Below are 16,295 nucleotides of genomic sequence, written 5' to 3' on the forward strand. Positions count from 1 at the left end.
GGTTTGGGTTGGAAGGGACCTTAAGAATTCCCTGGGCATGTCATGGGTAGGGACACCCTCCACTAGATCAGGTGTCTCAGGGCTCCATCCAGCCTGGCCTTGAAAACTTACAGGGATGGGGCATCCACAGCTTCTCTGGACAACCTGTGCCAGTGTCTTAGCACCCTCACAATGAAGGATTTCTTCTTAATGTCTTTCTCAGTTAAGCATTCTTACCTAAACTATTGTGAAGAATATTCCAAAATCAAAGGCCTGGATGGAATTATCTCCAAACAAGATGAAAATTCAGATCAGAAATCAAATCTAGTAATTCAGGACCAGCCTTAAATGTTTCTAATTAGGTACCGTTTTTGTATCCCTTATGAAATGTTCAGGTTATTAAAAATCCTGTTAATAAATCACTCCAAAGTGCATGAGACTTAAACGTGATGACTGAATGGTCTCACTCTGTCTCTTAATTTGGTTGGGCTAGAAGATTCAGTATTTTGGGATGCAGGAAACTGTTCAAAACTGGAAAGCAGGTAGGATCATGAATACAAAATCACAGTGTCAATGATAGAGGCCAGCAGGCTGTAGCAGCTACGAAAGGAGTTCCTGTATCATTTGGAACATTTCTGCTTAGCTTATTATAAAAACCAAAAAAACCAAGTTTGCCTAATTCTTTATAGAACTTGTTATGCTGTGGTAGTTTAGAGTCAAACAAAAAAGAATCAGGCAACTTGAGGAAGTATGTCCAGTTGTTTGTTTTTTTTATGCTGGAAGCTGTGAAATTAATTGGGTTTTGAAACATTTTCTATATTTTCAGATTTTATTTGTGAGAAGTGAATATTCCTAAAGAGGCTTTTACATCTTTGGTTTTGCTTTCCCTCAAAAACCAGTTATTTAATGATAATATTTTTATGTGACATTTTACATTCTGTTTGAAAAGCTATCTTTTATTTAACAGTGTTCTGGCAATATTTTTAAGATGATTTACCTAAAGTCTTTGTCACTTACTCACTCTGTTAGAAGATCATGCAGGCTTCATGAATAAGGACACTAAGAAAATCTTTGAAAGTTCAAAAATTCACTTTCTGCAATAGCAGCTGTAATAGAGCTGCACTTGGGGAATGTTTTTTCTCCAATGCCTTGTGTTTATCCAGCTTTTATAACCTTAAGAAAAAAATCCCAAAATAATCCACAGAGGTAAGATTATTTTCCTTCTCATAAACGTAGTACATATGACCAACTATTTTGATTTACTGAAATCACTGAAAATATTTTCAGTTTCTTCCTGTTGCAGATGAAAGCTGGGCGGCAGGAAAAGCCTTCCTCCTGTTTTCATCATGTAGACTCTAGGGCTTCCTGGAAGATGCCAGACTGAAATGGGTTTGGATGTGAAAAGTGATATTTGGTTATTATCCAGATGTAGCCAGCCATTATCTAAATTGTTCTTTTTTGGGGAGTAGAATGAAGGCTGGAATCTTAGTAATTTCCTTTCCAAGCCCACTGAAATGGACTAAGTTTTGGACTAAACACTGTTCTGAGCAGATTGGAGCCCCAGATAAAAGGAATTAAAAAGAGAGGTTGTTCTGGCTGTTCATCTCTGTAATGAGTGTATTTGAAATTTGGAAGTCTGCTGCTCCAGATTGCCTGCTTTTTTCCCAGGCACAGTTATTCTTAAGTCCCCTTTTAACTTGCTCTCCTCAGCAGGATTTCTTCTGGTTGCTAATTGCCAGCAGTGAATAATCTACAGAGGTAAATAAATGAGGAAGAAAAGGTTTCCCAACTGAAGTGGCTAAAAGAATTCTAGACACTGAGGGTGGCTGAAAAGAAAGGCAAAAAAGGCTTTTGGCATTTTGTTTTTTTTATCCTTTTGTTACAGTAAGGAAAACATCTTTTTCTGCTAATTCTGTTGACAGTGATCCTGCACCTTGAGAAATATTTCTGCAGTCTTGTAATCCCTGCTCCATCAATAGACAAGAGATCAATAGGTGAATAATAGCTGAAAAAAATTGTTTGAAATGGGTGGAAACACTAATAGCAACTACAGCTTCTAGATTCATGTTAAAAACTATGTTTTATCATTTTTTTCCCACCTCTGATTCACAGTCTAACTTGAGTGGAATGGCATGACCTCCCAGTTGTTGTGGATCAGCAAAGACATGTTTTACAGCTTCACTTTCCCTTCTGACTATGCTAAATAACAGATACCTATAATATAGATTGATAGACCTTAAAAAGTAATTGTACATAGGAGATCATCTCCTGGGAGAATTTCTAGCAGTTACTGCATTTATCTGGTTTTGTCCAAATCCTAGGCAATACCAATATATCTATTAACTGAAGTCACAGGCCAAATTGTTCTAAATGAAAACAGCATTTGGCTGCACTGGCCTGGCAGGCTAACTCTAGGTCACAGCATTAAAAAAAAATAGAAAAATTTTGCAGAGTTTCATGGAGGTAAACTGATGATACTGGCAGCTTTTAGAGAATTGTCTAGGTCATCACATTTTCTGTATTTCCAATGTGTTGTTACACATGTATATAGATCAATACTTCTCTTGAAACAATAATATAAGCTGCACTTACTGAGGAGAATTGGAGCAACATTGGTTTATACCAGGCTCCTTGTTTAAAATTGTAAAATAGGAGTCCTGGATGAAGCCTCGGAAGAACACGGAATAAAGGAAATATGTACTATTCTACTGTATTCCATACTCAAGAAAGCATTATCAATTGTTGAGTCACATTTCATTGTATTTTTAAATTAAATTCAGGAAGGAACTTCAGGAATGACTTGAAGTTCAAAATATCTGCTTATCAGCAGGAAAGTAAAAATGAAGAACACTTTTCTAGTACCTACTAAAATTTTTGTTGATTTTTCAATTAGCTTGTGAATTCACAAGTTGAATCCAGTTTCAGATGAAAAATAGGATATGTTTATTTATTTCTGTAGCAACTGTTGGGGATTTTTCAGTTGAGGCCTTCAAATGAACTCTTAGGGGCCTGTCTCAGCTAAGCCAGACATAGTAGATTGTTTGCAAGGTTCACAGGAAGCCAGATTCTGACATTTAGAACGTCCTGTGCTTTTCTCAGCAAAGTTCTGAAGGTTTTCCTATATATTGTCCCTATTCCAGTCTTCAGAGCTTTCCCATGGTTTTGCAACACAGGATTATCACTTCCTTTTCTGAAAGTTTGCAAATCCAAAGACTTTATCAGACCTCCAGCAATGCCAAGCTTATGTACTGATGTGCTTATAGCTCATGACCCTCAAATCCTGCAGAAACTCAGACTATCTCAAATAAGAGGGGATGCTGGTAATTTCTTCAATATTTTGGTATTAGAATGCAAAATTTAATTGAAAATGCAGTATATGTTCCATAATCCAAATGTTCTAGACTGTTTTAATGCAAAATAAGTTTTAATTCTTTTTTATACAGGTTGCCAAAGTGAAGACAAAGAATAACAGCAGTAAGAGGTGAGATGCATTTCTATATGCTCAAAAGTGAACTAGAAGGAACACCTAAGTAAAGAAATTATTTATAGAAAGCAGAATTTGAAGAGAAATGGCAAGAGATATCAAAACTGATTGAAACATGCAGTCTTGATAGTCCTGAAATTCATAGTCTGACTGCCTGTGTGCCTGACAGAATTTGTGCATGATGCTTTATTTTCTTCAGCTGCTACCTTTGGCTATCAGTGGAGGCTGATGAGAATTTAGGAATCATTTGTTACCTCTGCTCCCTCCCCTCGTCTTGCACAATGTGTACTATTAACCACTCTAATGCAATTGAAATGATAGAACTAATTCAGCTCATGGAAATTCCGTTCTCTTCATTTAGGGAAAAAGGCATTTAAAATGGATTTCAAAAAGATTAAATTAGACAAGTGTCCTATGTAAAGATAGGTTTTGATTATGATGCTGAATAATGATTACTTTCTCATCAATTTAAAACAAACCAACAAACAAAATCAGTCAGAAAAGCACTGGGTGGGAATGATATATGAGCTCTAGTCTCCTGTCAGGGTATGTGAATACAATGTCTTTGCACTGAAATCTTTGAAGTTACACTATTATAAAAATGTATAATAAAAAAAGAATGGAATCCAGGTCGTCTTTTCATTATAGCCATAGATTAATCATAGTTCTGTGACAGTCGCCACACAATGTCAGTGTAACTGAAACATATTATATAAGAAGGCTTGCAAATAAAAAACTACTGATAATATAAATATTATTATGATGTATTATTATGTTTTTATCTCTGATATTATTCTGATTATATAAAAAGGCAAAATGATTCATACAACAGTTAACTGACCTATTTAAAGTATCTTCAGACACACATCTGAAACCAGATCTTTCATCATCTTTACCCTGATGTCTGCATAAAGACCAATAAAATTACTTTCTTTTCCACAAAAAGAAAAATAAATAGGCTTTGCACAATGACATCCTACATAGCTCCATATAAAGACTTTGTCAGATGTAACACTGTAGGGATTCTCCCTTATTCAAGACCCATTAAAATCCAAATCATCCCAGAGATTTACATGAAAGTAAGATACATGTCTTGTTCTTGTTGTCCTGAAAACTTCAGAGTAAACCTATCTTAAATAAATTTAGAAATTACTCATATTCTAAGTTTTAATTTACACAAAGTGCTTTTAGAGAGGTACAGAAATTTAAGCAAAGAATGTACTAGGAAGTATTCATCTGAATTTCATTACCATACATTTCAAACTAGTATTTTCAAAGAATATCAGTTATCTATTCATAACCACTTCTTAGGGTGCAAAAGTACATTCTTATTATAAAAGCAAATTTTGGAGCTACATGTTAAAATTTCAAAAGAGATTTTTCTACTGATTTGGTGCAAACAGAAGAGAAACACTTCAATATTTGAAAAATAATCAGAAATCCTTTCCAGTTTCAAGACTGAGATATGTAATCAATTTTATGTTTCTTTAATTATGTTTCATAGCATAACCTTCTGCTGACAGACTACTCAAGGCTTATGTCAATCAGAATAATAGGTTGCACATGTTATTGATTTAACTATCACTTTGAGGAACTGATCTTATGGTTTTATAAGACTTTTTAACAGTTCCTTTTTGGACAAGCTAATTCTACAGATCTAGAGAAATATAGATCATGTTCTCTTGAGATGTGCAATCGTTTTACCTTCCTTTTAGCCATCAATGATAATCAATTAAAATAATGGACTATGCAAGCAGACATTCAGACACATTGTGTTGGGCACATGAAAGGTAGAAAGGTATGAGTTAAGAAAGACCATGTATATCAGTTTTACAGAGCCATTTTATCTAACAAGTGATCCATCAAAGCTTGTCTGTAGAATTTTTGACTACAAATCATATGGATTTTGGTTCCTCAATTCAGTTTTGATACATGCCCAGGATTTAAGGAACTCTAGCAAGTTCTTTATGGTACAAACTTCATCAGATCTCCCATAAAATAACATTCTTTTAAATTTTGTGTAAACTGTCCTAGTTAATGTTTAAAAGTCCTTTCTTTTATGTTCAAATTCAGTGCTCAATAAATTAGAAATAGTGAGACTTTGCTTTCAATGCATTTTCTCTGTCCTTTCTGCTTTTAACCTTTGCCAGCTGTGGGCTCCTAAATGGCATTTCAATTTCTGCATTATGGATTTGTGATCCTTACCTCTGGGTTGATGTGCACACTACATCATCTGCTATGTGCCCATAGCATCTTTCTGCCATGACCAGGTGGTTGGTAATACCTAAGGGTTAGTACTTGCTGAGTAAATTTTGCTGCACCAAGGTGGACAGGAGGCTGCTGAACTAAGTGAGCTGAAGATGTTGCTTATGCTGAAAGCAAATACTGCAGTCCTGGGCTGCTCAGAGCACCGAACCCCAGGAAATTATCCATACTGCTGCCAGCTCAGTTATGCAAATGGTCAGACTCAGACGTGGACTTACATGCTAAAAGATGCAAACATGTGGCTGGCTCTGTTGGGACCCAAAAGGACAAAGAATCCAAAGGAATGACATGGTGCTTTTGAAAACTGTTTCTGTGAATTTAGCAGTGTTTCTTCCAGAAAGTGCAGCTTACCTGAATTTTCTTTCTCATTTGAAACTTCCAGGGGGTTTTGATAGGTGAGGTAAAGGTGAATGTTTTTCTTTTCATCTCCATGTTCCTGATTATTAATTTTCTTCCTATTTTCTTTATGGTCTATTTTTTTTCTTCTTTTTTCCTCCTTGTAAAGTTGAATAATAATGGAGTTTCTGACTCCTAACTTTGTAGTACAAATTGGTGAATAATCAGAGATTTTTCAATGTTACCTTTGGAGAACCAAGGAACTACCTTCAAAAATCTTCCGCTACAGGTAAGTATTTTGATTTGTCTTCCCCATAAATCATTCTTTTTTAGAATATAAAATTAAAGACTTTTCTTGACATTTATCTACTTTTACCTAGGAAAAAAAACAAACAACAAAACTGAAAGGCACTTCTTTTATGTTTGCTGTACTAAAACTTCACATGTCTAAGTTATATGCATACAAGTTTTACCTTAGTTTAAAATAAAAATAATAAAAATAAGATAAAGAAAAAACAAAGCTAACCAGGGAAGTGCTCTGGAACTGAATTTCCTTCTTTGCACCAGGCTAAGAAGCTGATAAAATATCACGTAGATGATATCTGACTCATCTATTGAATCTAAAGCTCTTTAAAATCAGAATTATCTCTTGTGATCATCTGTAGGCTTGGTTTGAACCATACCTTCCATTAAATTCACAAAGACCTGAATCTATTTTACTTTTGGAACTCAACAGGAACTATATGGAAATGTTTGAGTTGCCTTCCAACTTGGTCTTAAAAAACATTTTCACTAAGTCAGTCACACCAAAATTATTGAAAAAACTATTGATGTAAAAAAATCTCTGAACTTTACCTTGCACTTTTTTGCCTTTATACCTACTTCTGCTCCTGTTTTACAGCAGTAGTGGTACTACAGGAAGGAGGTTGGCAAAAGTCATAGGATCAGAACTTTCCTTGCTTTTTTATCTTGCTAGCTTCAGCAGAATAACCTCAAATGGGTTGGAAATAGATGCATGCTGCTCACAGACATGCTTACTATGCTTCCATCTTGTAGCTCACTCTGTTGTACTTCTGCATAACATTTTTCACATCCACCAGGGTTATTCTGCAAGTAAAGGCTGTATTCAACCCACTGCAACATGTCCTATTCCTTATAAACACTTTATAGTTCAAAAGATAATCTTATGGTTTGATCCTCGTAACAGGCTTTGTTTGAGGGATACCGATTGGCTCAGAAAAATGAAAATGTTCTCTGGCTACCAGAATTATTGTGACCAATCATCTGATGTTATATGCATTTATTCCATCTCAGTAGCTTTATCAAAACTCATTTGCTTTTCCTTATAGTCATATACAGTCAGACTTTCTGTTGTTTTGGCTCCCTTATTTTAAAAAGTAGGTTTTTCTTAAAATGCCTTTCCATATGGTATTGCAGGCTTTATAAGCAGATCCGTTTTTCGCAGAGATTTTGTTGAAAAGAAATCAAAACAAATACTGAATGCAGAGCACCAAAATAGGTCCATGTACTTGACAGCTGAGAAGGTAGAGTAGATCTGTGAAATGTATCGGGGTAGTAATCACTATTTAAATTATTTTGCTTCTTTCTAGTTGTCTCTTACAACTGTAAAAATATTATGATAACCAGGCAAGGTAAAAGTTGGGCTAAGAATGTGCTCTTTTCTTTTTATTTAGTAATTTCATAGGTGTAATACATTCTAAAGAACAGGCAGAACATTTTGTTTATACAATTATACTTATTTTAATAACTTGTTCTGCTATTTTAGACCTGTTCAGTACAAAATCAGTCTTGTAAAATACCGATATTTTTTTAAGGCTCAATAATAGAAAAGTTGCAGCTTGCAGGATCAATGCTTTGATGTAAAAAAAACTAAGGGGTGAAAAATTGGAGAGCAAGACAGGTGAAAAAAAGGGTGAGATAGTCAGGTTGGGATGTGGTCCTGGAATATTTTAATTACTAAGAGTGTTCTAGTTCATAGAGCAACAACACAATGTAAAAATGAAATGGTTGTTCATGGGTACTTTTTTTGTGTCATGCTGTTTTTTTCAATTGAACAGAATTTTTAATTAACTTTGTAGGCTTTGCAGGATTTGTAGTGGCCCTACAATGTCCACACAATGATGCTTTCAGAATATCCAGGTCATTATTTTATATTTAGAGGCTTTTATTCACATTTTGGCAACATTCACAGTTAAGTTTCCCAGAACATCTACAGAAGTGCTAGTTTCTAAATTTGAGAGTTTTATGGATCCCAAGCAAGGCTGGAACATAAGGAGAACCACAAATCTGAAATTCTGCAAGTCACAGTGAGCTTTATGAAGAATTAAATTGATACCAATTATATACCAATCTATACACCAATTTTCAGAGCAAACTATTTTATTCTGCTTAAGAGATTTATATGGAAATTTTACTTTTCCTACCTTTTATTAAGGGCCCTGTAATCACAAATAATACTAAATCTGAATACGGGGTTACAGTTTGAGGATAAATGATGTCTGCAAGAATTGAGAATAGTGTTTTAAAATTATGTTTGGGGTCAGGTGGACTGGCAAGTTAATGCCTTCCTGCTTGCTTCTGTTCTTTTTAGATGCTCATTCAGTCAGAAAAAGAACTGCACTATATATACAGTAAAAAAAAGTATTTGATTTTTACTTCATGTGAATAGCACGTGCACAGCATGTATTTTATTTTTAGATAGTGTGTCTTAGATGATGTTTTGGTTCTAAAAAAGTATACAAAATAAAGAAATGTGTTGCTAAAGAAATAACTGTATTTTCATAATTTTAGAAAATCATACTTTCACTTGAAACCAACTAAAGACATTGAAGATGGCAAGAGTTGACTGGTGTAGCTACATGGGGTGCAGTTACAATTCATTACTTAGAGCTGCATCTTTGACTCTCAGCAAGAAGGCAGAGTAGTTGTGTGTTTCTACAAAGCTTTAAACTACCTTCATTGGAGTCAAAAAACGCTGTCGAGAAACCCTGCAGTGATCCTAAGGCACTTACTGTGAGGGTTGGATTTTAAGTTCCTGAATACACTGTATCTGACCAATATTTGTGTATAGATATTCCTTTGAGAGGTAAATAAATTTATTTTACTGAGTCTTGCTCTATTTTTATGTTACTTTCTGCTCTTTTAGTGTGCATCATTACTTCTGGGTTGATTCTCAACTTTCTCTATCTTTCAGGTTTTGGTAAATCTGGCAAATTCTTCTTCACTTTTTTAAAAATATTAACTTGTCTATGATTAATCCTGTATGTGATGCTCTAGCTTTTGTAAATTTTTCAAAACTTGGGTATTTTTTTGGAAAATACATTTATTTTTACTAAATCTTAACTAAACATAATTTATTTTGCCGACCAAAAGATGATGGCAGTACACCTAAAATGTCCACTATTTGGCTTCACTGTTTCTGAGAAGTGGATTGAAACTGCCTTAAATCTCTGAGATTTAAAATCTCTGAAGAAGCTCTGAGACACACCTCCCTGATGCAGAAACCCGAAGAATAAATTCATGGATGCCGAATTTTCATTACTTTTACCCTCTATCCTGGATTGGTCCTTTGGCACCCATGGAAGCATCACACTTAGAATTAAGTGTCACGATGCTGAGCAGTGCTCAGGTGAGATATGAGGCTAGAAAAAACAAGAGTTTACCTTTGCTCAGGTCTCTGGTGCCTGGACTCAGTGAACTTTTCATTTAGCATATCTGCAAGCACAGGGTTTGCTTACTTGTTGTCTTCTGCTGTTCCTGGAAGAGCCTTAGGCATCACTGCTCCCAGGGGAATATCTGGGCCCAGGTGAGTCCCTTTTCCTTCAGCTTGGAGTTACCCAGCATGGTGTGACGTGTCTGTGTCTGAGGGGGTGGGAGTAGGATGAGTCCCAATGGGTGGGATCCCAGAAGTTCCCCTTTATTTTTTGCTGTCTGAAAATTTTAGCTCATGGCAACCCACCCTGTGCATTCCTGACTAACAGTTCTCCTGATTTCAAATGAACGAATGATCAAACAAAAAGTGGGTCCTAATTATGTAGATCCCATTTTTTATCTCTGATATAGTTTAATGGGTATGAAGTGTTACTATCGATTTCCATGGGAACAGGAAAGGTCTTGTGTTTTCCAATGCATACTGAAAATCCTGTGACAGTTACTGGAAGGCAGAAAGACACACTAACTTTCCTTTAAATTGCAGGATGAAAACTGTGTATTAGAACAATTACGCCTCAGGGTGAATGTGTAAGTATAATGATACTGAAACTTGGCTTCTTTTCAAAATATACAAGTCTCTGACAGTTTGGTATTGAAAAGCAAGTGATTCACATACATAAAAAATAGAAGCAGACCAAAAATGTCAAGGTTTGACAGAGGGCAAATCCAAAATACTTCCAATAAGAGGAAAAAGAGTTCATTTTAAAAGCGTAATTGCTGAGTGTCTTCTCAGGAATATATTTATTTCATGAAAATATCATTTGTATATTAGACATAATTATAAATTAGATGCAATAATTTTCAAAAAGTGTAAGTATATACAGAAGCCTCCCACTCTGCACACTTACCACGCACAGCAGCAGCTTATAGAATGGAGAGTAGGAGTTAATGGTCAGTTTTCTTACTGGAAGAAAATCACCATGGAGTCCCTGGGGGATGTATTCATCAGCGATCTGAAAAAGAGAATGAGCAGTGAAGTGACACAGTTTGCTAAGTTACTGAGGATAATGAAGGCAAGGGTAGCGACAAAAAGATGCAGAAGGTGCTCACAAGGACTAGGTGGTACAATAGCAGATTGAGATCTCTGTTAATATATGTAGCAGGGTGAATGAAGGAAGACAAATGCAATTAAACATACATAACGGTAAGAAATTAATTAACTCTTACACTGAGAATATTATCCTTGAATATTTTTATGAAATTCAGCTTAATTTTCCTCTGTGGTCACAAACTCCAAATATTTTTAAGGAAAAAAAAAAAAAAAAAGAGAGAATAAAGCAGAGAGCATTATGAGCATTGCACACACAGCTGCCATGACCTTAGTATGAGCACGGGGTGTAGACCCAGTCTCAGAACAGCACAGCAAAATGGGCACAGTGTATGGGCACAGCATAGGAAAATGTGATGAGATACAGAGGCAGGGGACCAGGATAACAAGAGGTTGGAATAGATTTTTGTCAAATATTTGGGAAAATTCAACCATGAAAAATGGGGTAGAGAAGGTAGGAATAAAATATGTAAGGAGTAGAGTGTCTGCACTTCTAGGGACATGTATAACTGAGAAGCCAAACCCACACTGGTTCACAGACCACACCACAGTAGCTTCCTTTTCAGTTTATGTCAGTACAAAACTGGTTGAGAAGTGCACAGGACTTTGATTTTCATTGCACTTGGTTTAGGGAAACTGAAGTAAGTGTGGTATAAACTGGCCTAGAAAGATATGCTTAGCTTGTTTTGGCCATGATTGCTTTTGAAAATCTGATTTTTAGGTCCATATCACTATTTTGTTTTTAGACAGTGAAGACTCTGTTCAATATATTACAATCATATGTTTTTCAATTAAATGCATATGATTTTTTTATTATTATTATTACAGTGACACTTAGGTAATGGGATGGCTCTACTGGTTTGCCAGTGATGAGCGATGGGATGGTGTGCCAAAACTTGGGGAAAAAAACACTAATGGGACCTCTCAATCTGCTTCACAAGGCTACAAAGCATCATTCCTCAAATGTTTCTACACTAACAGCAGCATGAGGAACAAATAAGATGAGCTCAAAACTTTGACCTATTACAAGAGATTTGACATCATTGGCATAGGTAAAACCTGGTGGGAAGAGTCAGTGACTGGAGTGCCCTGTTGGATAATTACAGGTTCTTTAGAAGTGATAAGCAGGCCAAAATGAGTCAGGGTTGGCATGGTAGCAATGGAAGGAATAGAATGTATGGAGCTCACAGCTGGCAATGGCACAGTTAAGAGCCCTTAAAAAAAAAAAATCAAGGAAAAAACAAAAAATGAGGATGTGGGAGTGTACTACAGACTTCACAGCCAGGATTCTAATGCTGAAGAATTATTATTTGAGGAACAAAGAGACACTTCCATGTCAACTGCCCTTGTCCTGATGGGTCACTTCAGCTTGCCAAAAATTATCTGGGAGCATCACCCGGGCCGCAAGATTCCTAAAAGCCCTGCATGAGAGGTCCTAAGGGAGCCAACTTGGGAAGATGCTCTCCTCGATCTGCTATCAGTAGAGTGGATATCATGAGAAAGTGCTGAGTGGCCAATTTGAACTGATTGAGGTTCAGCCTGGAGGAGACTGAGGGGAGACCTCATTGCAGTTACCACTTCATCACAATGGGAAAAGAAGGGGCATACACTGATCTCTTCTCTGTGCTGACCAGTGACAGGACTCAAGGGAGTGAAGATGAGTCACGGGAGGTTTAAGTTTTATATGGAAACTGAAAAATGTCTTCATCCTGAGGGTGGATGGGCATTGGAATAGGTTCCCCTGGAAAGTGGTCACAGCACCAACTCCGACAGAGTTCAAGAAACATTTCAACAATGGTCTCAGGAACAGGGTGTGACTTCTGGGGTATCCTGTGCAGGGCCAGGTGTTAGACTCAATTATCCTGATGAGTCCCTTCCAACTCAGCCTCTTTTATGACTCTCTGATACTAAAACATTCTAGCTGCCTTTAGAGAGGAGGGAATGTTAACATCGCTGTTATATTCTGTGAATGGATGGTTATGCTTCATACAGCACTGAGCTGGCCAGAAATCCTATTCTGCTCTAGCAGAAAATCAGATCTGGAGGAGTTCAATGTTCTCTGATCTTTTTCACATATGAAAGGAGTATTTAAAAGTATAATGTCTTCCATTTCATCAATTTGAGGGGAAAATAATAACATCATTAAATGGATTCCTATGTAGAAAATTGCCTAAGGACTCAGGCCCCAAATGGTTTGAATTTCAATATAAAATGAGAAATAGCTGCTCTTTGCCTATAACAGCAATTTTTCCCTTCAGCTTTACAATTCTCCCTCTGCATCTTGTGTAACTTCAAATGTATAGATAATCTGAGCATGAAAACAAGCTCTTCTGGATATTTTGAATCCAAATTTTTATGAATACTCTTTTGAAGTTACCTATTTACAGAGTCTTTTTCTAACTTTGTATTCAAGTCAGCCACTCTCACTAGAACAAATGGGAAAATCTGTTTTTATTCAGATTATACTATTATTAAATTATTATTTATTCATATTATAACTATTATTATTGTTTTTATTCAGCTACATTGCCTGCTTAAACATACATTTATTGGCATGAAACCTCACACTGAGTAAGATATTAATCAGCTGAGTGGTAGGGGACAATTTTGTAGATTTAGCTCATAAGTTACACATTTATGAAACCCAGGAATTAGCAGTGTGTAAAAACAGCAGATGCTTGAGTCACTATTAATTAATAAGCCCAGTTAACCCAGTCTGACTATTTCTTTAAAAAAATCAATTAATTTGAATAAAGCCTGTGACTTAGATTCAACACAGTCACCTTTAATTTGGTGTTGAATTCACAAGCAGATTCTGCAATATCCTGAAATTAGCTTGGGGGCGCTAGAAACATGTTCCACTTCCAACGAGAAACTTCAGAACCAGCCAAGTTTTTGAGCTGCAGCTCCTCAGTGGTTTTGGTTTTCCTTGAATATGTTAAGAAATAGGTGCAAATAGAGGGAATTGAGTCTACTTCATTCTTATAAACTACTGCATTGAGAACTTTTGCTTTATTTATGAGCTACTCATTTGGGTCATGTGTAATTCTACATCTCTCTTTTTAATTGTTCGTAGTTTGAAATAGTATGAAATAATTGTATGTTACAATTATTATTCTATGCAACTTGGTATAAAATAATTTTGTGTTAGGCCAAAAAAACCACTTTGAATCTCTCTCCCTCAATCACAGAAAATTTGTTATATTTTTTTTAAGCTTCTTCATATTCAAACTGTTTTTTTCCAACTCAGTATGATATTTAGCATTTATTAATAATTCCAATTAATTCCATTCTAGCTGCTAGAAGCGTCCTGGATATACTTTCCTTTTAAGCCTTCCTTCAGAAACAGTCTCCATGCTCTTCTGCCTTTACAGATAAGAACAGGCCAAGTTGTTCAGAGCTGGTAGTAAATGTTTGAGACCAAGGACACACATAAAACACAACACGACAGTCCCCTCTCCTGTAAGCACATGGTCAGACATAACTACCTCAGCTTGGAGAGATTCCAAGGATCCCCTATTACTGGAAATAAAAAGCTGCCCTTATGCAGCAAATCTGACATACCAAGAAAAGAATAACCTGTGCAGTTGCAGAACCTGAACTACAGAAGCATTGCACGGGAGGTGAAAGGATGCTGCTTATGTTTTGATTCAAAAATGGCACTCTCCGCTAAATAAGGTACAGATTAATTTTCAGAATAGCAGAAAAAAACGTCTGCACTCAATAGGCCTCCGTGTCTTCCCAAACTGCTGGAAGGGAAGTGAAGGTCACTGCTTATGGAAGGTGTGGCCTCTCAAAGACAACATCAGTAGTTTATTATGAGTGAAAACCACTCTAATTTGAGCAAGGTCAGGGCAGAACAGCTCATTTTTTTCAGTAGAAAAAGATTTTATTTATTATTCTATATACCACACAGTTTAAATTATTTCAACCTTATGCCAAGCATATTTCTTTGGCCCTATTTTCTATCGTAATACACTTATTTGTAGAGATTTCTATAAGAATAAAATGTCCTTGTCTTCTTCATGGAAAGATGATTTTCCCTGGGAAAAAAGAAAACAAAACCTTTGGTATATTAAAAAGAGATTTTTTTTTCCCCCTTCAGATATTGTAAGACTATGGCAAATGTTTCCTGTTATAACTTTTTTTTTTTTTAATCTTATTAATAATTGATTAAGGAGGAAATATGAAGGACTTTATTTTGTAGTTCTTTAACTCCCAGATGATGCTTTATGGGGTCCCAATTGACCTCTTCCTTTTTGTCAACAAAACAAGCTTGTGTACATTGTCTTGGTCCATGAGCATACATAAATTGTACTGCATTGAGCAATGACATGAGAGTGCACTTTTTTAGGAGCTCTAGCTGAAGCAACTGTGGGCCTTTAACACTTGAACAAGGAAACTCTGCAGTCCTCAATTTCTGAGTCAGCACCATGTGAAGTGTGGCTCCTTGGGTTTTACACAAGCCTTTAACTTGTGTGGCATAGCTCATGGAACTAAATTACACTAAGATGAGGTCAAACATAAATTTGCTCATCCCCATACATAGATTTGCTAAATCTGAGGACTGGGCAATGCCAAATCCATGTTGTGTCCTTGGCAAGAAGTGGTAATAGTTGGAACTGAATGTGAAATCATGTTATTTTCTGTTTGTATACCTGAGGCTGCCACCTGACTTTCCAGACAGTGCTTTGATATAGGTGTGAAGGCCCCCCTCCATGAGCACCTTCAGAACATCTCCCCAGAGATTCCTATACATCTTCTACTTCTGTGCATGGCAGCAGCACCAGCACTCTTGCAGAGCTTGTGTGCTGGAAGAGTAGCCATGGGGGCCCCCCTGTTCCCTCTTCTGCTTCAGTCCACTTCCAAGATGACTGAAATCACTTCTTTTTTGAGGCCTGAGAACAGCTCTGCCTGATGGTGACTGTCACCTTTGTACTAGGAACACGAGCCCTGACCACCAATACAATGTTATTGTGGGATCTATTAAAGATTGTGTAAGCTGGGAGTTAGCTGAAAGGAAGACCCCTAACAAATTATCTGTGGAAAAAAATCATTTCATATTCTTTAGTTTTTCTTGAGTGCTAGAACACTTTCTATATTGTAACTGAAACTTTATCACAGATTCCTTTTACAAGACATTTAACAATAACATAAGCTTCAGATGAGCCCTTTAATAGCAGATATAAGGTGTTATACATAATCTTCTTAAGGAGGTTTGGATACACTGCCTCATATAAGCAGAAAAAAAATAAAAAATAATAATATAATAAATACATTGACTTGCTGGCCAAAAAGAAAAAGTTACTAGAGCAAATTAAATATTCTCCTAAATAGGCCTTTAATTAGCAAAAGAAGATACAGTAGTTATTGTTGGTCAATTAATGTAATAATTACTCACAATTAGTTGATGAGAACAGGATAAGTAGGCAATTACCATAAAAAGCTAAA

The sequence above is a fragment of the Parus major genome, unplaced genomic scaffold (assembly GCF_001522545.3).
Source record: "Parus major isolate Abel unplaced genomic scaffold, Parus_major1.1 Scaffold101, whole genome shotgun sequence".
NCBI classification, from domain to species: domain Eukaryota; kingdom Metazoa; phylum Chordata; class Aves; order Passeriformes; family Paridae; genus Parus; species Parus major.